The sequence below is a fragment of the Lissotriton vulgaris genome, chromosome 4_1, assembly GCF_964263255.1.
Source record: "Lissotriton vulgaris chromosome 4_1, aLisVul1.2, whole genome shotgun sequence".
NCBI classification, from domain to species: Eukaryota; Metazoa; Chordata; class Amphibia; order Caudata; family Salamandridae; genus Lissotriton; species Lissotriton vulgaris.
This window is the reverse complement of record NC_141691.1, coordinates 538628339-538648883: the sequence shown is the minus strand read 5'-3', so window position 1 is coordinate 538648883 and position 20545 is coordinate 538628339. Positions and strand designations below refer to the sequence as shown.

Sequence of the window (20545 nt, the reverse complement as noted above, 5' to 3'; positions counted from 1 at the left end):
AGATCCCTGTTTTCAGAGTCCAGATTGACAAGCATAACACCATCAACCCACCTGTACCAGGTTGAGCTTTCCATTTTGGCAGAAGAGATTGCATTCACGGGGGAATCTTATCTTTTATTGCAAAATCTTATCTCACATAAAAAGTACTGTTCAACAGAGTCATAGCGTTACTTGAGTCCTTTGTGCAACATCCTTCCCTAACATAGTTCAATAGGCAAAAGTTGAACAGAATAGAAAAGTTATGTAATTCTGTTTGTCTTTGACTGTAGAAAATAAAAAATTTGAAATGTCCACATTGCTGCAGCAATTTGCTCCCCTGTCACATGGGAGGTTCCATGGTGTAATGGTTAGCACTTTGGACTTTGAATCCAAGGATCCGAGTTCAAATCTCGGTGGGACCACTTTCATGACTTATGACCAAATCTTTTTCTGTCAAGTGTATTCATAAATATCATAAATCTAACACGGGTAGAGTGAAACATTAATTTATTGATTGTATTTTTAAAGTCTATTTGATGTGAGCAAATGATAGAACTTTTAGAAAACCTGGAAATAAAATGGCTCAAAATAATGAGACATTTTGTGAGCTGACTCTGTTTTCTCAACTCATCACAAGAGGCTGATGCAAGATATTACTTGTTTAAATCTTACTGTTATTGATAAGGGGAACAAGGAACTTTTTTAATTGGAAAGCCTTCATTAAAAGAAAACTTGAGGAATCAAATTGTGTATTTTGGGGACAGAAGAGATGAACTTTTAAATAACAATCTTGAAATTAAGACACACAGATATTTACACTCTGTTTTTCTAAAGTAGATCCATAACCACAAAGTAGAATCTTTCGAAAGACATGTCAAATGTATTAATCTGAATTCCTCTTTCAAAGAAATTCACAATTAAATGCACTGTGTAAGTTAAGAATGTTGTCAGATAAGAAATCAGCAAAATTAACTATCTTATTACTGATCATAAAGATGAGAAAGGAAAAGAACCTCTTGCTTAAATTGTGGATGGGAAAGAACAGTTTTTAGTTTTCAGCTTCAGTACTTATGTTTATGAATTTTTCATTTCTTTATATTGTATTATCGCTATCTAGATGGATATAGCCATCTGTACATAGATACATACTTATACGTTGATAAGTTACAGTATAAAACTTTGACGTTATGTTTTTCCAAGTCCAAATTCTAAGAAATTAGTGAAATATTAAATCTCATAATTCAAGCAGGTCCCACCGAGATTTGAACTCGGATCGCTGGATTCAGAGTCCAGAGTGCTAACCATTACACCATGGAACCCTGCCATACATGAGGGATTTTTCCATTGAGACAAAAGAGAGCGCATCAGTGCAGGGGCTTTTCTTACATTGATGAAAAGATAACTCAGTTGAATGCTCATAGTGTAAAGAGCTACAATGTGATTTGATTCTTTTCAGCTACATTCTCCATAACAGTGTTAAATGTGCAAACGTTTATCAGGACATGCAATTTACAAAATAATGATCATATTTGACTGAAGAATATTAAAACATTCTACATTTCCAAACTACTACATCCATTTCTCTGTCTCTCACATGGGTGGCTCCAAAGAGCAACGGTTGGCACTTTGGACTTTGCATGCAAAGGTACCAGTCCAATTCTTTGAGGTACTATTTTACTAATCTCAACCTTTTATATTTCTGTCATCTTTTGTTATTGATAGCTCCAATCCAATACCAGTAGGTTGAACGAGACAAATGTTGACTCCTTTCAAAATGTCCAACAGCTTGAACAAGTTACAGAAATACGAACTTTATAATACTTTTACATCAGATTCCTACACAAAATAGTGCGACATTACAAAATCCTATCCTGTTTTTCTCAAATGCATTTCAGAGGGCTGATTCCCAGCATTCCTTTTTGAAGATTTCTACACTATTGATAAGGCGAATATAGCACATTTTGAAAGAGATGTGTTCTTAAATCAAACCTAGAGAACCACAATGACGGTATCATTCAGATAGTACAAATGTTTTTTGTATATTAGTATGGAAATTGTGAAATAAAACATTTCTCATGCTGATTTTCAACAGTCGATCTGCAATCATGAAATATAAGCTTTTGCTTGGAGGCCTCAAAGGTACTGATCTAATTTTCTTTTTTAGAATTATTCACAGATCGTATGATATGCTTTGTACAAATCAACTATGCTGTTAGATCAAAATTGATTAAAAAGTGACTATCTCAATTTCAGGACATATAGAAGAGGAAGGAGAAGAAGCTCATGTTTCAAATGCGGAGAGGCAACAACTGTTCTTTATTTTCACCTCTATTAATTATACATATTTTTATAATGTATATATTTATATTTTCCGATAAAAATACATAGACATATAGCGATATATAGGGAGATACATACATATAAGTTGATACGTACAAGTTTATAAGTAAATGAGATGTTTTTCCAATTAATACTTCTAAGAACTGAATGGAAAAAAAATCGTAAAGTTTAGATAAGTCCCACTGAGCTTTGTACTTAGATCCCTGTTTTCAGAGTCCAGATTGACAAGCATAACACCATCAACCCACCTGTACCAGGTTGAGCTTTCCATTTTGGCAGAAGAGATTGCATTCACGGGGGAATCTTATCTTTTATTGCAAAATCTTATCTCACATAAAAAGTACTGTTCAACAGAGTCATAGCGTTACTTGAGTCCTTTGTGCAACATCCTTCCCTAACATAGTTCAATAGGCAAAAGTTGAACAGAATAGAAAAGTTATGTAATTCTGTTTGTCTTTGACTGTAGAAAATAAAAAATTTGAAATGTCCACATTGCTGCAGCAATTTTCTCCCCTGTCACATGGGAGGTTCCATGGTGTAATGGTTAGCACTTTGGACTTTGAATCCAAGGATCCGAGTTCAAATCTCGGTGGGACCACTTTCATGACTTATGACCAAATCTTTTTCTGTCAAGTGTATTCATAAATATCATAAATCTAACACGGGTAGAGTGAAACATTAATTTATTGATTGTATTTTTAAAGTCTATTTGATGTGAGCAAATGATAGAACTTTTAGAAAACCTGGAAATAAAATGGCTCAAAATAATGAGACATTTTGTGAGCTGACTCTGTTTTCTCAACTCATCACAAGAGGCTGATGCAAGATATTACTTGTTTAAATCTTACTGTTATTGATAAGGGGAACAAGGAACTTTTTTAATTGGAAAGCCTTCATTAAAAGAAAACTTGAGGAATCAAATTGTGTATTTTGGGGACAGAAGAGATGAACTTTTAAATAACAATCTTGAAATTAAGACACACAGATATTTACACTCTGTTTTTCTAAAGTAGATCCATAACCACAAAGTAGAATCTTTCGAAAGACATGTCAAATGTATTAATCTGAATTCCTCTTTCAAAGAAATTCACAATTAAATGCACTGTGTAAGTTAAGAATGTTGTCAGATAAGAAATCAGCAAAATTAACTATCTTATTACTGATCATAAAGATGAGAAAGGAAAAGAACCTCTTGCTTAAATTGTGGATGGGAAAGAACAGTTTTTAGTTTTCAGCTTCAGTACTTATGTTTATGAATTTTTCATTTCTTTATATTGTATTATCGCTATCTAGATGGATATAGCCATCTGTACATAGATACATACTTATACGTTGATAAGTTACAGTATAAAACTTTGACATTATGTTTTTCCAAGTCCAAATTCTAAGAAATTAGTGAAATATTAAATCTCATAATTCAAGCAGGTCCCACCGAGATTTGAACTCGGATCGCTGGATTCAGAGTCCAGAGTGCTAACCATTACACCATGGAACCCTGCCATACATGAGGGATTTTTCCATTGAGACAAAAGAGAGCGCATCAGTGCAGGGGCTTTTCTTACATTGATGAAAAGATAACTCAGTTGAATGCTCATAGTGTAAAGAGCTACAATGTGATTTGATTCTTTTCAGCTACATTCTCCATAACAGTGTTAAATGTGCAAACGTTTATCAGGACATGCAATTTACAAAATAATGATCATATTTGACTGAAGAATATTAAAACATTCTACATTTCCAAACTACTACATCCATTTCTCTGTCTCTCACATGGGTGGCTCCAAAGAGCAACGGTTGGCACTTTGGACTTTGCATGCAAAGGTACCAGTCCAATTCTTTGAGGTACTATTTTACTAATCTCAACCTTTTATATTTCTGTCATCTTTTGTTATTGATAGCTCCAATCCAATACCAGTAGGTTGAACGAGACAAATGTTGACTCCTTTCAAAATGTCCAACAGCTTGAACAAGTTACAGAAATACGAACTTTATAATACTTTTACATCAGATTCCTACACAAAATAGTGCGACATTACAAAATCCTATCCTGTTTTTCTCAAATGCATTTCAGAGGGCTGATTCCCAGCATTCCTTTTTGAAGATTTCTACACTATTGATAAGGCGAATATAGCACATTTTGAAAGAGATGTGTTCTTAAATCAAACCTAGAGAACCACAATGACGGTATCATTCAGATAGTACAAATGTTTTTTGTATATTAGTATGGAAATTGTGAAATAAAACATTTCTCATGCTGATTTTCAACAGTCGATCTGCAATCATGAAATATAAGCTTTTGCTTGGAGGCCTCAAAGGTACTGATCTAATTTTCTTTTTTAGAATTATTCACAGATCGTATGATATGCTTTGTACAAATCAACTATGCTGTTAGATCAAAATTGATTAAAAAGTGACTATCTCAATTTCAGGACATATAGAAGAGGAAGGAGAAGAAGCTCATGTTTCAAATGCGGAGAGGCAACAACTGTTCTTTATTTTCACCTCTATTAATTATACATATTTTTATAATGTATATATTTATATTTTCCGATAAAAATACATAGACATATAGCGATATATAGGGAGATACATACATATAAGTTGATACGTACAAGTTTATAAGTAAATGAGATGTTTTTCCAATTAATACTTCTAAGAACTGAATGGAAAAAAAAACGTAAAGTTTAGATAAGTCCCACTGAGCTTTGTACTTAGATCCCTGTTTTCAGAGTCCAGATTGACAAGCATAACACCATCAACCCACCTGTACCAGGTTGAGCTTTCCATTTTGGCAGAAGAGATTGCATTCACGGGGGAATCTTATCTTTTATTGCAAAATCTTATCTCACATAAAAAGTACTGTTCAACAGAGTCATAGCGTTACTTGAGTCCTTTGTGCAACATCCTTCCCTAACATAGTTCAATAGGCAAAAGTTGAACAGAATAGAAAAGTTATGTAATTCTGTTTGTCTTTGACTGTAGAAAATAAAAAATTTGAAATGTCCACATTGCTGCAGCAATTTGCTCCCCTGTCACATGGGAGGTTCCATGGTGTAATGGTTAGCACTTTGGACTTTGAATCCAAGGATCCGAGTTCAAATCTCGGTGGGACCACTTTCATGACTTATGACCAAATCTTTTTCTGTCAAGTGTATTCATAAATATCATAAATCTAACACGGGTAGAGTGAAACATTAATTTATTGATTGTATTTTTAAAGTCTATTTGATGTGAGCAAATGATAGAACTTTTAGAAAACCTGGAAATAAAATGGCTCAAAATAATGAGACATTTTGTGAGCTGACTCTGTTTTCTCAACTCATCACAAGAGGCTGATGCAAGATATTACTTGTTTAAATCTTACTGTTATTGATAAGGGGAACAAGGAACTTTTTTAATTGGAAAGCCTTCATTAAAAGAAAACTTGAGGAATCAAATTGTGTATTTTGGGGACAGAAGAGATGAACTTTTAAATAACAATCTTGAAATTAAGACACACAGATATTTACACTCTGTTTTTCTAAAGTAGATCCATAACCACAAAGTAGAATCTTTCGAAAGACATGTCAAATGTATTAATCTGAATTCCTCTTTCAAAGAAATTCACAATTAAATGCACTGTGTAAGTTAAGAATGTTGTCAGATAAGAAATCAGCAAAATTAACTATCTTATTACTGATCATAAAGATGAGAAAGGAAAAGAACCTCTTGCTTAAATTGTGGATGGGAAAGAACAGTTTTTAGTTTTCAGCTTCAGTACTTATGTTTATGAATTTTTCATTTCTTTATATTGTATTATCGCTATCTAGATGGATATAGCCATCTGTACATAGATACATACTTATACGTTGATAAGTTACAGTATAAAACTTTGACGTTATGTTTTTCCAAGTCCAAATTCTAAGAAATTAGTGAAATATTAAATCTCATAATTCAAGCAGGTCCCACCGAGATTTGAACTCGGATCGCTGGATTCAGAGTCCAGAGTGCTAACCATTACACCATGGAACCCTGCCATACATGAGGGATTTTTCCATTGAGACAAAAGAGAGCGCATCAGTGCAGGGGCTTTTCTTACATTGATGAAAAGATAACTCAGTTGAATGCTCATAGTGTAAAGAGCTACAATGTGATTTGATTCTTTTCAGCTACATTCTCCATAACAGTGTTAAATGTGCAAACGTTTATCAGGACATGCAATTTACAAAATAATGATCATATTTGACTGAAGAATATTAAAACATTCTACATTTCCAAACTACTACATCCATTTCTCTGTCTCTCACATGGGTGGCTCCAAAGAGCAACGGTTGGCACTTTGGACTTTGCATGCAAAGGTACCAGTCCAATTCTTTGAGGTACTATTTTACTAATCTCAACCTTTTATATTTCTGTCATCTTTTGTTATTGATAGCTCCAATCCAATACCAGTAGGTTGAACGAGACAAATGTTGACTCCTTTCAAAATGTCCAACAGCTTGAACAAGTTACAGAAATACGAACTTTATAATACTTTTACATCAGATTCCTACACAAAATAGTGCGACATTACAAAATCCTATCCTGTTTTTCTCAAATGCATTTCAGAGGGCTGATTCCCAGCATTCCTTTTTGAAGATTTCTACACTATTGATAAGGCGAATATAGCACATTTTGAAAGAGATGTGTTCTTAAATCAAACCTAGAGAACCACAATGACGGTATCATTCAGATAGTACAAATGTTTTTTGTATATTAGTATGGAAATTGTGAAATAAAACATTTCTCATGCTGATTTTCAACAGTCGATCTGCAATCATGAAATATAAGCTTTTGCTTGGAGGCCTCAAAGGTACTGATCTAATTTTCTTTTTTAGAATTATTCACAGATCGTATGATATGCTTTGTACAAATCAACTATGCTGTTAGATCAAAATTGATTAAAAAGTGACTATCTCAATTTCAGGACATATAGAAGAGGAAGGAGAAGAAGCTCATGTTTCAAATGCGGAGAGGCAACAACTGTTCTTTATTTTCACCTCTATTAATTATACATATTTTTATAATGTATATATTTATATTTTCCGATAAAAATACATAGACATATAGCGATATATAGGGAGATACATACATATAAGTTGATACGTACAAGTTTATAAGTAAATGAGATGTTTTTCCAATTAATACTTCTAAGAACTGAATGGAAAAAAAATCGTAAAGTTTAGATAAGTCCCACTGAGCTTTGTACTTAGATCCCTGTTTTCAGAGTCCAGATTGACAAGCATAACACCATCAACCCACCTGTACCAGGTTGAGCTTTCCATTTTGGCAGAAGAGATTGCATTCACGGGGGAATCTTATCTTTTATTGCAAAATCTTATCTCACATAAAAAGTACTGTTCAACAGAGTCATAGCGTTACTTGAGTCCTTTGTGCAACATCCTTCCCTAACATAGTTCAATAGGCAAAAGTTGAACAGAATAGAAAAGTTATGTAATTCTGTTTGTCTTTGACTGTAGAAAATAAAAAATGTGAAATGTCCACATTGCTGCAGCAATTTGCTCCCCTGTCACATGGGAGGTTCCATGGTGTAATGGTTAGCACTTTGGACTTTGAATCCAAGGATCCGAGTTCAAATCTCGGTGGGACCACTTTTGTGACTTATGACCAAATCTTTTTCTGTCAAGTGTATTCATAAATATCATAAATCTAACACGGGTAGAGTGAAACATTAATTTATTGATTGTATTTTTAAAGTCTATTTGATGTGAGCAAATGATAGAACTTTTAGAAAACATGGAAATAAAATGGCTCAAAATAATGAGACATTTTGTGAGCTGACTCTGTTTTCTCAACTCATCACAAGAAGCTGATGCAAGATATTACTTGTATAAATCGTACTGTTATTGATAAGGGGAACAAGGAACTTTTTAAATTGGAAAGCCCTCATTAAAAGAAAACTTGAGGAATCAAATTGTGTATTTTGGGGACAGAAGAGATGAACTTTTAAATAACAATCTTGAAATTAAGACACACAGATATTTACACTCTGTTTTTCTAAAGTAGATCCATAACCACAAAGTAGAATCTTTCGAAAGACATGTCAAATGTATTAATCTGAATTCCTCTTTCAAAGAAATTCACAATTAAATGCACTGTGTAAGTTAAGAATGTTGTCAGATAAGAAATCAGCAAAATTAACTATCTTATTACTGATCATAAAGATGAGAAAGGAAAAGAACCTCTTGCTTAAATTGTGGATGGGAAAGAACAGTTTTTAGTTTTCAGCTTCAGTACTTATGTTTATGAATTTTTCATTTCTTTATATTGTATTATCGCTATCTAGATGGATATAGCCATCTGTACATAGATACATACTTATACGTTGATAAGTTTCAGTATAAAACTTTGACGTTATGTTTTTCCAAGTCCAAATTCTAAGAAATTAGTGAAATATTAAATCTCATAATTCAAGCAGGTCCCACCGAGATTTGAACTCGGATCGCTGGATTCAGAGTCCAGAGTGCTAACCATTACACCATGGAACCCTGCCATACATGAGGGATTTTTCCATTGAGACAAAAGAGAGCGCATCAGTGCAGGGGCTTTTCTTACATTGATGAAAAGATAACTCAGTTGAATGCTCATAGTGTAAAGAGCTACAATGTGATTTGATTCTTTTCAGCTACATTCTCCATAACAGTGTTAAATGTGCAAACATTTATCAGGACATGCAATTTACAAAATAATGATCATATTTGACTGAAGAATATTAAAACATTCTACATTTCCAAACTACTACATCCATTTCTCTGTCTCTCACATGGGTGGCTCCAAAGAGCAACGGTTGGCACTTTGGACTTTGCATGCAAAGGTACCAGTCCAATTCTTTGAGGTACTATTTTACTAATCTCAACCTTTTACATTTCTGTCATCTTTTGTTATTGATAGCTCCAATCCAATACCAGTAGGTTGAACGAGACAAATGTTGACTCCTTTCAAAATGTCCAACAGCTTGAACAAGTTACAGAAATACGAACTTTATAATACTTTTACATCAGATTCCTACACAAAATAGTGCGACATTACAAAATCCTATCCTGTTTTTCTCAAATGCATTTCAGAGGGCTGATTCCCAGCATTCCTTTTTGAAGATTTCTACACTATTGATAAGGCGAATATAGCACATTTTGAAAGAGATGTGTTCTTAAATCAAACCTAGAGAACCACAATGACGGTATCATTCAGATAGTACAAATGTTTTTTGTATATTAGTATGGAAATTGTGAAATAAAACATTTCTCATGCTGATTTTCAACAGTCGATCTGCAATCATGAAATATAAGCTTTTGCTTGGAGGCCTCAAAGGTACTGATCTAATTTTCTTTTTTTAGAATTATTCACAGATCGTATGATATGCTTTGTACAAATCAACTATGCTGTTAGGTCAAAATTGATTAAAAAGTGACTATCTCAATTTCAGGACATATAGAAGAGGAAGGAGAAGAAGCTCATGTTTCAAATGCTGAGAGGCAACAACTGTTCTTTATTTTCACCTCTATTAATTATACATATTTTTATAATGTATATATTTATATTTTCCGATAAAAATACATAGACATATAGCGATATATAGGGAGATACATACATATAAGTTGATACGTACAAGTTTATAAGTAAATGAGATGTTTTTCCAATTAATACTTCTAAGAACTGAATGGAAAAAAAATCGTAAAGTTTAGATAAGTCCCACTGAGCTTTGTACTTAGATCCCTGTTTTCAGAGTCCAGATTGACAAGCATAACACCATCAACCCACCTGTACCAGGTTGAGCTTTCCATTTTGGCAGAAGAGATTGCATTCACGGGGGAATCTTATCTTTTATTGCAAAATCTTATCTCACATAAAAAGTACTGTTCAACAGAGTCATAGCGTTACTTGAGTCCTTTGTGCAACATCCTTCCCTAACATAGTTCAATAGGCAAAAGTTGAACAGAATAGAAAAGTTATGTAATTCTGTTTGTCTTTGACTGTAGAAAATAAAAAATGTGAAATGTCCACATTGCTGCAGCAATTTGCTCCCCTGTCACATGGGAGGTTCCATGGTGTAATGGTTAGCACTTTGGACTTTGAATCCAAGGATCCGAGTTCAAATCTCGGTGGGACCACTTTTGTGACTTATGACCAAATCTTTTTCTGTCAAGTGTATTCATAAATATCATAAATCTAACACGGGTAGAGTGAAACATTAATTTATTGATTGTATTTTTAAAGTCTATTTGATGTGAGCAAATGATAGAACTTTTAGAAAACATGGAAATAAAATGGCTCAAAATAATGAGACATTTTGTGAGCTGACTCTGTTTTCTCAACTCATCACAAGAAGCTGATGCAAGATATTACTTGTATAAATCGTACTGTTATTGATAAGGGGAACAAGGAACTTTTTAAATTGGAAAGCCCTCATTAAAAGAAAACTTGAGGAATCAAATTGTGTATTTTGGGGACAGAAGAGATGAACTTTTAAATAACAATCTTGAAATTAAGACACACAGATATTTACACTCTGTTTTTCTAAAGTAGATCCATAACCACAAAGTAGAATCTTTCGAAAGACATGTCAAATGTATTAATCTGAATTCCTCTTTCAAAGAAATTCACAATTAAATGCACTGTGTAAGTTAAGAATGTTGTCAGATAAGAAATCAGCAAAATTAACTATCTTATTACTGATCATAAAGATGAGAAAGGAAAAGAACCTCTTGCTTAAATTGTGGATGGGAAAGAACAGTTTTTAGTTTTCAGCTTCAGTACTTATGTTTATGAATTTTTCATTTCTTTATATTGTATTATCGCTATCTAGATGGATATAGCCATCTGTACATAGATACATACTTATACGTTGATAAGTTTCAGTATAAAACTTTGACGTTATGTTTTTCCAAGTCCAAATTCTAAGAAATTAGTGAAATATTAAATCTCATAATTCAAGCAGGTCCCACCGAGATTTGAACTCGGATCGCTGGATTCAGAGTCCAGAGTGCTAACCATTACACCATGGAACCCTGCCATACATGAGGGATTTTTCCATTGAGACAAAAGAGAGCGCATCAGTGCAGGGGCTTTTCTTACATTGATGAAAAGATAACTCAGTTGAATGCTCATAGTGTAAAGAGCTACAATGTGATTTGATTCTTTTCAGCTACATTCTCCATAACAGTGTTAAATGTGCAAACATTTATCAGGACATGCAATTTACAAAATAATGATCATATTTGACTGAAGAATATTAAAACATTCTACATTTCCAAACTACTACATCCATTTCTCTGTCTCTCACATGGGTGGCTCCAAAGAGCAACGGTTGGCACTTTGGACTTTGCATGCAAAGGTACCAGTCCAATTCTTTGAGGTACTATTTTACTAATCTCAACCTTTTACATTTCTGTCATCTTTTGTTATTGATAGCTCCAATCCAATACCAGTAGGTTGAACGAGACAAATGTTGACTCCTTTCAAAATGTCCAACAGCTTGAACAAGTTACAGAAATACGAACTTTATAATACTTTTACATCAGATTCCTACACAAAATAGTGCGACATTACAAAATCCTATCCTGTTTTTCTCAAATGCATTTCAGAGGGCTGATTCCCAGCATTCCTTTTTGAAGATTTCTACACTATTGATAAGGCGAATATAGCACATTTTGAAAGAGATGTGTTCTTAAATCAAACCTAGAGAACCACAATGACGGTATCATTCAGATAGTACAAATGTTTTTTGTATATTAGTATGGAAATTGTGAAATAAAACATTTCTCATGCTGATTTTCAACAGTCGATCTGCAATCATGAAATATAAGCTTTTGCTTGGAGGCCTCAAAGGTACTGATCTAATTTTCTTTTTTTAGAATTATTCACAGATCGTATGATATGCTTTGTACAAATCAACTATGCTGTTAGGTCAAAATTGATTAAAAAGTGACTATCTCAATTTCAGGACATATAGAAGAGGAAGGAGAAGAAGCTCATGTTTCAAATGCTGAGAGGCAACAACTGTTCTTTATTTTCACCTCTATTAATTATACATATTTTTATAATGTATATATTTATATTTTCCGATAAAAATACATAGACATATAGCGATATATAGGGAGATACATACATATAAGTTGATACGTACAAGTTTATAAGTAAATGAGATGTTTTTCCAATTAATACTTCTAAGAACTGAATGGAAAAAAAACCGTAAAGTTTAGATAAGTCCCACTGAGCTTTGTACTTAGATCCCTGTTTTCAGAGTCCAGATTGACAAGCATAACACCATCAACCCACCTGTACCAGGTTGAGCTTTCCATTTTGGCAGAAGAGATTGCATTCACGGGGGAATCTTATCTTTTATTGCAAAATCTTATCTCACATAAAAAGTACTGTTCAACAGAGTCATAGCGTTACTTGAGTCCTTTGTGCAACATCCTTCCCTAACATAGTTCAATAGGCAAAAGTTGAACAGAATAGAAAAGTTATGTAATTCTGTTTGTCTTTGACTGTAGAAAATAAAAAATGTGAAATGTCCACATTGCTGCAGCAATTTGCTCCCCTGTCACATGGGAGGTTCCATGGTGTAATGGTTAGCACGTTGGACTTTGAATCCAAGGATCCGAGTTCAAATCTCGGTGGGACCACTTTCATGACTTATGACCAAATCTTTTTCTGTCAAGTGTATTCATAAATATCATAAATCTAACACGGGTAGAGTGAAACATTAATTTATTGATTGTATTTTTAAAGTCTATTTGATGTGAGCAAATGATAGAACTTTTAGAAAACATGGAAATAAAATGGCTCAAAATAATGAGACATTTTGTGAGCTGACTCTGTTTTCTCAACTCATCACAAGAAGCTGATGCAAGATATTACTTGTTTAAATCTTACTGTTATTGATAAGGGGAACAAGGAACTTTTTAAATTGGAAAGCCTTCATTAAAAGAAAACTTGAGGAATCAAATTGTGTATTTTGGGGACAGAAGAGATGAACTTTTAAATAACAATCTTGAAATTAAGACACACAGATATTTACACTCTGTTTTTCTAAAGTAGATCCATAACCACAAAGTAGAATCTTTCGAAAGACATGTCAAATGTATTAATCTGAATTCCTCTTTCAAAGAAATTCACAATTAAATGCAATGTGTAAGTTAAGAATGTTGTCAGATAAGAAATCAGCAAAATTAACTATCTTATTACTGATCATAAAGATGAGAAAGGAAAAGAACCTCTTGCTTAAATTGTGGATGGGAAAGAACAGTTTTTAGTTTTCAGCTTCAGTACTTATGTTTATGAATAATTCATTTCTTTATATTGTATTATCGCTATCTAGATGGATATAGCCATCTGTACATAGATACATACTTATACGTTGATAAGTTTCAGTATAAAACTTTGACGTTATGTTTTTCCAAGTCCAAATTCTAAGAAATTAGTGAAATATTAAATCTCATAATTCAAGCAGGTCCCACCGAGATTTGAACTCGGATCGCTGGATTCAGAGTCCAGAGTGCTAACCATTACACCATGGAACCCTGCCATACATGAGGGATTTTTCCATTGAGACAAAAGAGAGCGCATCAGTGCAGGGGCTTTTCTTACATTGATGAAAAGATAACTCAGTTGAATGCTCATAGTGTAAAGAGCTACAATGTGATTTGATTCTTTTCAGCTACATTCTCCATAACAGTGTTAAATGTGCAAACGTTTATCAGGACATGCAATTTACAAAATAATGATCATATTTGACTGAAGAATATTAAAACATTCTACATTTCCAAACTACTACATCCATTTCTCTGTCTCTCACATGGGTGGCTCCAAAGAGCAACGGTTGGCACTTTGGACTTTGCATGCAAAGGTACCAGTCCAATTCTTTGAGGTACTATTTTACTAATCTCGACCTTTTACATTTCTGTCATCTTTTGTTATTGATAGCTCCAATCCAATACCAGTACGTTGAAAGAGACAAATGTTGACTCCTTTCAAAATGTCCAACAGCTTGAACAAGTTACAGAAATACGAACTTCATAATACTTTTACATCAGATTCCTACACAAAATAGTGCGACATTACAAAATCCTATCCTGTTTTTCTCAAATGCATTTCAGAGGGCTGATTCCCAGCATTCCTTTTTGAAGATTTCCACACTATTGATAAGGCGAATATAGCACATTCTGAAAGAGATGTGTTCTTAAATCAAACCTAGAGAACCACAATGACGGTATCATTCAGATAGTACAAATGTTTTTTGTATATTAGTATGGAAATTGTGAAATAAAACATTTCTCATGCTGATTTTCAACAGTCGATCTGCAATCATGAAATATAAGCTTTTGCTTGGAGGCCTCAAAGGTACTGATCTAATTTTCTTTTTTAGAATTATTCACAGATCGTATGATATGCTTTGTACAAATCAACTATGTTGTTAGATCAAAATTGATTAAAAAGTGACTATCTCAATTTCAGGACATATAGAAGAGGAAGGAGAAGAAGCTCATGTTTCAAATGCGGAGAGGCAACAACTGTTCATTATTTTCACCTCTATTAATTATACGTATTTTTATAATGTATATATTTATATTTTCCGATAAAAATACATAGACATATAGCGATATATAGGGAGATACATACATATAAGTTGATACGTACAAGTTTATAAGTAAATGAGATGTTTTTCCAATTAATACTTCTAAGAACTGAATGGAAAAAAAATCGTAAAGTTTAGATAAGTCCCACTGAGCTTTGTACTTAGATCCCTGTTTTCAGAGTCCAGATTGACAAGCATAACACCATCAACCCACCTGTACCAGGTTGAGCTTTCCATTTTGGCAGAAGAGATTGCATTCACGGGGGAATCTTATCTTTTATTGCAAAATCGTATCTCACATAAAAAGTACTGTTCAACAGAGTCATAGCGTTACTTGAGTCCTTTGTGCAACATCCTTCCCTAACATAGTTCAATAGGCAAAAGTTGAACAGAATAGAAAAGTTATGTAATTCTGTTTGTCTTTGACTGTAGAAAATAAAAAATTTGAAATGTCCACATTGCTGCAGCAATTTGCTCCCCTGTCACATGGGAGGTTCCATGGTGTAATGGTTAGCACTTTGGACTTTGAATCCAAGGATCCGAGTTCAAATCTCGGTGGGACCACTTTCATGACTTATGACCAAATCTTTTTCTGTCAAGTGTATTCATAAATATCATAAATCTAACACGGGTAGAGTGAAACATTAATTTATTGATTGTATTTTTAAAGTCTATTTGATGTGAGCAAATGATAGAACTTTTAGAAAACCTGGAAATAAAATGGCTCAAAATAATGAGACATTTTGTGAGCTGACTCTGTTTTCTCAACTCATCACAAGAGGCTGATGCAAGATATTACTTGTTTAAATCTTACTGTTATTGATAAGGGGAACAAGGAACTTTTTTAATTGGAAAGCCTTCATTAAAAGAAAACTTGAGGAATCAAATTGTGTATTTTGGGGACAGAAGAGATGAACTTTTAAATAACAATCTTGAAATTAAGACACACAGATATTTACACTCTGTTTTTCTAAAGTAGATCCATAACCACAAAGTAGAATCTTTCGAAAGACATGTCAAATGTATTAATCTGAATTCCTCTTTCAAAGAAATTCACAATTAAATGCACTGTGTAAGTTAAGAATGTTGTCAGATAAGAAATCAGCAAAATTAACTATCTTATTACTGATCATAAAGATGAGAAAGGAAAAGAACCTCTTGCTTAAATTGTGGATGGGAAAGAACAGTTTTTAGTTTTCAGCTTCAGTACTTATGTTTATGAATTTTTCATTTCTTTATATTGTATTATCGCTATCTAGATGGATATAGCCATCTGTACATAGATACATACTTATACGTTGATAAGTTTCAGTATAAAACTTTGACGTTATGTTTTTCCAAGTCCAAATTCTAAGAAATTAGTGAAATATTAAATCTCATAATTCAAGCAGGTCCCACCGAGATTTGAACTCGGATCGCTGGATTCAGAGTCCAGAGTGCTAACCATTACACCATGGAACCCTGCCATACATGAGGGATTTTTCCATTGAGACAAAAGAGAGCGCATCAGTGCAGGGGCTTTTCTTACATTGATGAAAAGATAACTCAGTTGAATGCTCATAGTGTAAAGAGCTACAATGTGATTTGATTCTTTTCAGCTACATTCTCCATAACAGTGTTAAATGTGCAAACATTTATCAGGACATGCAATTTACAAAATAATGATCATATTTGACTGAAGAATATTAAAACATTCTACATTTCCAAACTACTACATCCATTTCTCTGTCTCTCACATGGGTGGCTCCAAAGAGCAACGGTTGGCACTTTGGACTTTGCATGCAAAGGTACCAGTCCAATTCTTTGAGGTACTATTTTACTAATCTCAACCTTTTACATTTCTGTCATCTTTTGTTATTGATAGCTCCAATCCAATACCAGTAGGTTGAACGAGACAAATGTTGACTCCTTTCAAAATGTCCAACAGCTTGAACAAGTTACAGAAATACGAACTTTATAATACTTTTACATCAGATTCCTACACAAAATAGTGCGACATTACAAAATCCTATCCTGTTTTTCTCAAATGCATTTCAGAGGGCTGATTCCCAGCATTCCTTTTTGAAGATTTCTACACTATTGATAAGGCGAATATAGCACATTTTGAAAGAGATGTGTTCTTAAATCAAACCTAGAGAACCACAATGACGGTATCATTCAGATAGTACAAATGTTTTTTGTATATTAGTATGGAAATTGTGAAATAAAACATTTCTCATGCTGATTTTCAACAGTCGATCTGCAATCATGAAATATAAGCTTTTGCTTGGAGGCCTCAAAGGTACTGATCTAATTTTCTTTTTTTAGAATTATTCACAGATCGTATGATATGCTTTGTACAAATCAACTATGCTGTTAGGTCAAAATTGATTAAAAAGTGACTATCTCAATTTCAGGACATATAGAAGAGGAAGGAGAAGAAGCTCATGTTTCAAATGCGGAGAGGCAACAACTGTTCTTTATTTTCACCTCTATTAATTATACATATTTTTATAATGTATATATTTATATTTTCCGATAAAAATACATAGACATATAGCGATATATAGGGAGATACATACATATAAGTTGATACGTACAAGTTTATAAGTAAATGAGATGTTTTTCCAATTAATACTTCTAAGAACTGAATGGAAAAAAAAACGTAAAGTTTAGATAAGTCCCACTGAGCTTTGTACTTAGATCCCTGTTTTCAGAGTCCAGATTGACAAGCATAACACCATCAACCCACCTGTACCAGGTTGAGCTTTCCATTTTGGCAGAAGAGATTGCATTCACGGGGGAATCTTATCTTTTATTGCAAAATCTTATCTCACATAAAAAGTACTGTTCAACAGAGTCATAGCGTTACTTGAGTCCTTTGTGCAACATCCTTCCCTAACATAGTTCAATAGGCAAAAGTTGAACAGAATAGAAAAGTTATGTAATTCTGTTTGTCTTTGACTGTAGAAAATAAAAAATGTGAAATGTCCACATTGCTGCAGCAATTTGCTCCCCTGTCACATGGGAGGTTCCATGGTGTAATGGTTAGCACTTTGGACTTTGAATCCAAGGATCCGAGTTCAAATCTCAGTGGGACCACTTTCATGACTTATGACCAAATCTTTTTCTGTCAAGTGTATTCATAAATATCATAAATCTAACACGGGTAGAGTGAAACATGAATTTATTGATTGTATTTTTAAAGTCTATTTGATGTGAGCAAATGATAGAACTTTTAGAAAACATGGAAATAAAATGGCTCAAAATAATGAGACATTTTGTGAGCTGACTCTGTTTTCTCAACTCATCACAAGAAGCTGATGCAAGATATTACTTGTTTAAATCTTACTGTTATTGATAAGGGGAACAAGGAACTTTTTAAATTGGAAAGCCTTCATTAAAAGAAAACTTGAGGAATCAAATTGTGTATTTTGGGGACAGAAGAGATGAACTTTTAAATAACAATCTTGAAATTAAGACACACAGATATTTACACTCTGTTTTTCTAAAGTAGATCCATAACCACAAAGTAGAATCTTTCGAAAGACATGTCAAATGTATTAATCTGAATTCCTCTTTCAAAGAAATTCACAATTAAATGCAATGTGTAAGTTAAGAATGTTGTCAGATAAGAAATCAGCAAAATTAACTATCTTATTACTGATCATAAAGATGAGAAAGGAAAAGAACCTCTTGCTTAAATTGTGGATGGGAAAGAACAGTTTTTAGTTTTCAGCTTCAGTACTTATGTTTATGAATAATTCATTTCTTTATATTGTATTATCGCTATCTAGATGGATATAGCCATCTGTACATAGATACATACTTATACGTTGATAAGTTTCAGTATAAAACTTTGACGTTATGTTTTTCCAAGTCCAAATTCTAAGAAATTAGTGAAATATTAAATCTCATAATTCAAGCAGGTCCCACCGAGATTTGAACTCGGATCGCTGGATTCAGAGTCCAGAGTGCTAACCATTACACCATGGAACCCTGCCATACATGAGGGATTTTTCCATTGAGACAAAAGAGAGCGCATCAGTGCAGGGGCTTTTCTTACATTGATGAAAAGATAACTCAGTTGAATGCTCATAGTGTAAAGAGCTACAATGTGATTTGATTCTTTTCAGCTACATTCTCCATAACAGTGTTAAATGTGCAAACGTTTATCAGGACATGCAATTTACAAAATAATGATCATATTTGACTGAAGAATATTAAAACATTCTACATTTCCAAACTACTACATCCATTTCTCTGTCTCTCACATGGGTGGCTCCAAAGAGCAACGGTTGGCACTTTGGACTTTGCATGCAAAGGTACCAGTCCAATTCTTTGAGGTACTATTTTACTAATCTCGACCTTTTACATTTCTGTCATCTTTTGTTATTGATAGCTCCAATCCAATACCAGTACGTTGAAAGAGACAAATGTTGACTCCTTTCAAAATGTCCAACAGCTTGAACAAGTTACAGAAATACGAACTTCATAATACTTTTACATCAGATTCCTACACAAAATAGTGCGACATTACAAAATCCTATCCTGTTTTTCTCAAATGCATTTCAGAGGGCTGATTCCCAGCATTCCTTTTTGAAGATTTCCACACTATTGATAAGGCGAATATAGCACATTCTGAAAGAGATGTGTTCTTAAATCAAACCTAGAGAACCACAATGACGGTATCATTCAGATAGTACAAATGTTTTTTGTATATTAGTATGGAAATTGTGAAATAAAACATTTCTCATGCTGATTTTCAACAGTCGATCTGCAATCATGAAATATAAGCTTTTGCTTGGAGGCCTCAAAGGTACTGATCTAATTTTCTTTTTTAGAATTATTCACAGATCGTATGATATGCTTTGTACAAATCAACTATGCTGTTAGATCAAAATTGATTAAAAAGTGACTATCTCAATTTCAGGACATATAGAAGAGGAAGGAGAAGAAGCTCATGTTTCAAATGCGGAGAGGCAACAACTGTTCATTATTTTCACCTCTATTAATTATACGTATTTTTATAATGTATATATTTATATTTTCCGATAAAAATACATAGACATATAGCGATATATAGGGAGATACATACATATAAGTTGATACGTACAAGTTTATAAGTAAATGAGATGTTTTTCCAATTAATACTTCTAAGAACTGAATGGAAAAAAAATCGTAAAGTTTAGATAAGTCCCACTGAGCTTTGTACTTAGATCCCTGTTTTCAGAGTCCAGATTGACAAGCATAACACCATCAACCCACCTGTACCAGGTTGAGCTTTCCATTTTGGCAGAAGAGATTGCATTCACGGGGGAATCTTATCTTTTATTGCAAAATCGTATCTCACATAAAAAGTACTGTTCAACAGAGTCATAGCGTTACTTGAGTCCTTTGTGCAACATCCTTCCCTAACATAGTTCAATAGGCAAAAGTTGAACAGAATAGAAAAGTTATGTAATTCTGTTTGTCTTTGACTGTAGAAAATAAAAAATTTGAAATGTCCACATTGCTGCAGCAATTTGCTCCCCTGTCACATGGGAGGTTCCATGGTGTAATGGTTAGCACTTTGGACTTTGAATCCAAGGATCCGAGTTCAAATCTCGGTGGGACCACTTTCATGACTTA

General features: G+C 33.5%; 17 non-coding genes across 17 annotated transcripts; 9 read left to right on the top strand and 8 right to left on the bottom strand.

Moving 5' to 3' along the window:
* The first annotated feature begins 329 nt into the window (after nucleotides 1-329).
* Nucleotides 330-401, top strand: TRNAQ-UUG (transfer RNA glutamine (anticodon UUG)). Its single transcript has one exon. It is a non-coding gene; the product is annotated as a tRNA-Gln (tRNA).
* An 825-nt stretch (nucleotides 402-1226) lies between these two features.
* Nucleotides 1227-1298, bottom strand: TRNAQ-CUG (transfer RNA glutamine (anticodon CUG)). The gene has a single exon. It is a non-coding gene; the product is annotated as a tRNA-Gln (tRNA).
* A 1547-nt stretch (nucleotides 1299-2845) lies between these two features.
* On the top strand, nucleotides 2846-2917 carry TRNAQ-UUG (transfer RNA glutamine (anticodon UUG)). Its single transcript has one exon. It is a non-coding gene; the product is annotated as a tRNA-Gln (tRNA).
* Nucleotides 2918-3742: 825 nt separating this feature from the next.
* Nucleotides 3743-3814, bottom strand: TRNAQ-CUG (transfer RNA glutamine (anticodon CUG)). The gene has a single exon. It is a non-coding gene; the product is annotated as a tRNA-Gln (tRNA).
* A 1547-nt stretch (nucleotides 3815-5361) lies between these two features.
* TRNAQ-UUG (transfer RNA glutamine (anticodon UUG)) lies at nucleotides 5362-5433 on the top strand. Its single transcript has one exon. It is a non-coding gene; the product is annotated as a tRNA-Gln (tRNA).
* An 825-nt stretch (nucleotides 5434-6258) lies between these two features.
* Nucleotides 6259-6330, bottom strand: TRNAQ-CUG (transfer RNA glutamine (anticodon CUG)). The gene has a single exon. It is a non-coding gene; the product is annotated as a tRNA-Gln (tRNA).
* A 1547-nt stretch (nucleotides 6331-7877) lies between these two features.
* Nucleotides 7878-7949, top strand: TRNAQ-UUG (transfer RNA glutamine (anticodon UUG)). Its single transcript has one exon. It is a non-coding gene; the product is annotated as a tRNA-Gln (tRNA).
* An 825-nt stretch (nucleotides 7950-8774) lies between these two features.
* Nucleotides 8775-8846, bottom strand: TRNAQ-CUG (transfer RNA glutamine (anticodon CUG)). The gene has a single exon. It is a non-coding gene; the product is annotated as a tRNA-Gln (tRNA).
* A 1548-nt stretch (nucleotides 8847-10394) lies between these two features.
* On the top strand, nucleotides 10395-10466 carry TRNAQ-UUG (transfer RNA glutamine (anticodon UUG)). The gene has a single exon. It is a non-coding gene; the product is annotated as a tRNA-Gln (tRNA).
* Nucleotides 10467-11291: 825 nt separating this feature from the next.
* On the bottom strand, nucleotides 11292-11363 carry TRNAQ-CUG (transfer RNA glutamine (anticodon CUG)). Its single transcript has one exon. It is a non-coding gene; the product is annotated as a tRNA-Gln (tRNA).
* A 1548-nt stretch (nucleotides 11364-12911) lies between these two features.
* TRNAQ-UUG (transfer RNA glutamine (anticodon UUG)) lies at nucleotides 12912-12983 on the top strand. Its single transcript has one exon. It is a non-coding gene; the product is annotated as a tRNA-Gln (tRNA).
* Nucleotides 12984-13808: 825 nt separating this feature from the next.
* On the bottom strand, nucleotides 13809-13880 carry TRNAQ-CUG (transfer RNA glutamine (anticodon CUG)). The gene has a single exon. It is a non-coding gene; the product is annotated as a tRNA-Gln (tRNA).
* Nucleotides 13881-15427: 1547 nt separating this feature from the next.
* On the top strand, nucleotides 15428-15499 carry TRNAQ-UUG (transfer RNA glutamine (anticodon UUG)). Its single transcript has one exon. It is a non-coding gene; the product is annotated as a tRNA-Gln (tRNA).
* An 825-nt stretch (nucleotides 15500-16324) lies between these two features.
* Nucleotides 16325-16396, bottom strand: TRNAQ-CUG (transfer RNA glutamine (anticodon CUG)). Its single transcript has one exon. It is a non-coding gene; the product is annotated as a tRNA-Gln (tRNA).
* Nucleotides 16397-17944: 1548 nt separating this feature from the next.
* On the top strand, nucleotides 17945-18016 carry TRNAQ-UUG (transfer RNA glutamine (anticodon UUG)). Its single transcript has one exon. It is a non-coding gene; the product is annotated as a tRNA-Gln (tRNA).
* Nucleotides 18017-18841: 825 nt separating this feature from the next.
* Nucleotides 18842-18913, bottom strand: TRNAQ-CUG (transfer RNA glutamine (anticodon CUG)). The gene has a single exon. It is a non-coding gene; the product is annotated as a tRNA-Gln (tRNA).
* A 1547-nt stretch (nucleotides 18914-20460) lies between these two features.
* TRNAQ-UUG (transfer RNA glutamine (anticodon UUG)) lies at nucleotides 20461-20532 on the top strand. Its single transcript has one exon. It is a non-coding gene; the product is annotated as a tRNA-Gln (tRNA).
* The last annotated feature ends 13 nt before the right edge of the window (nucleotides 20533-20545 follow it).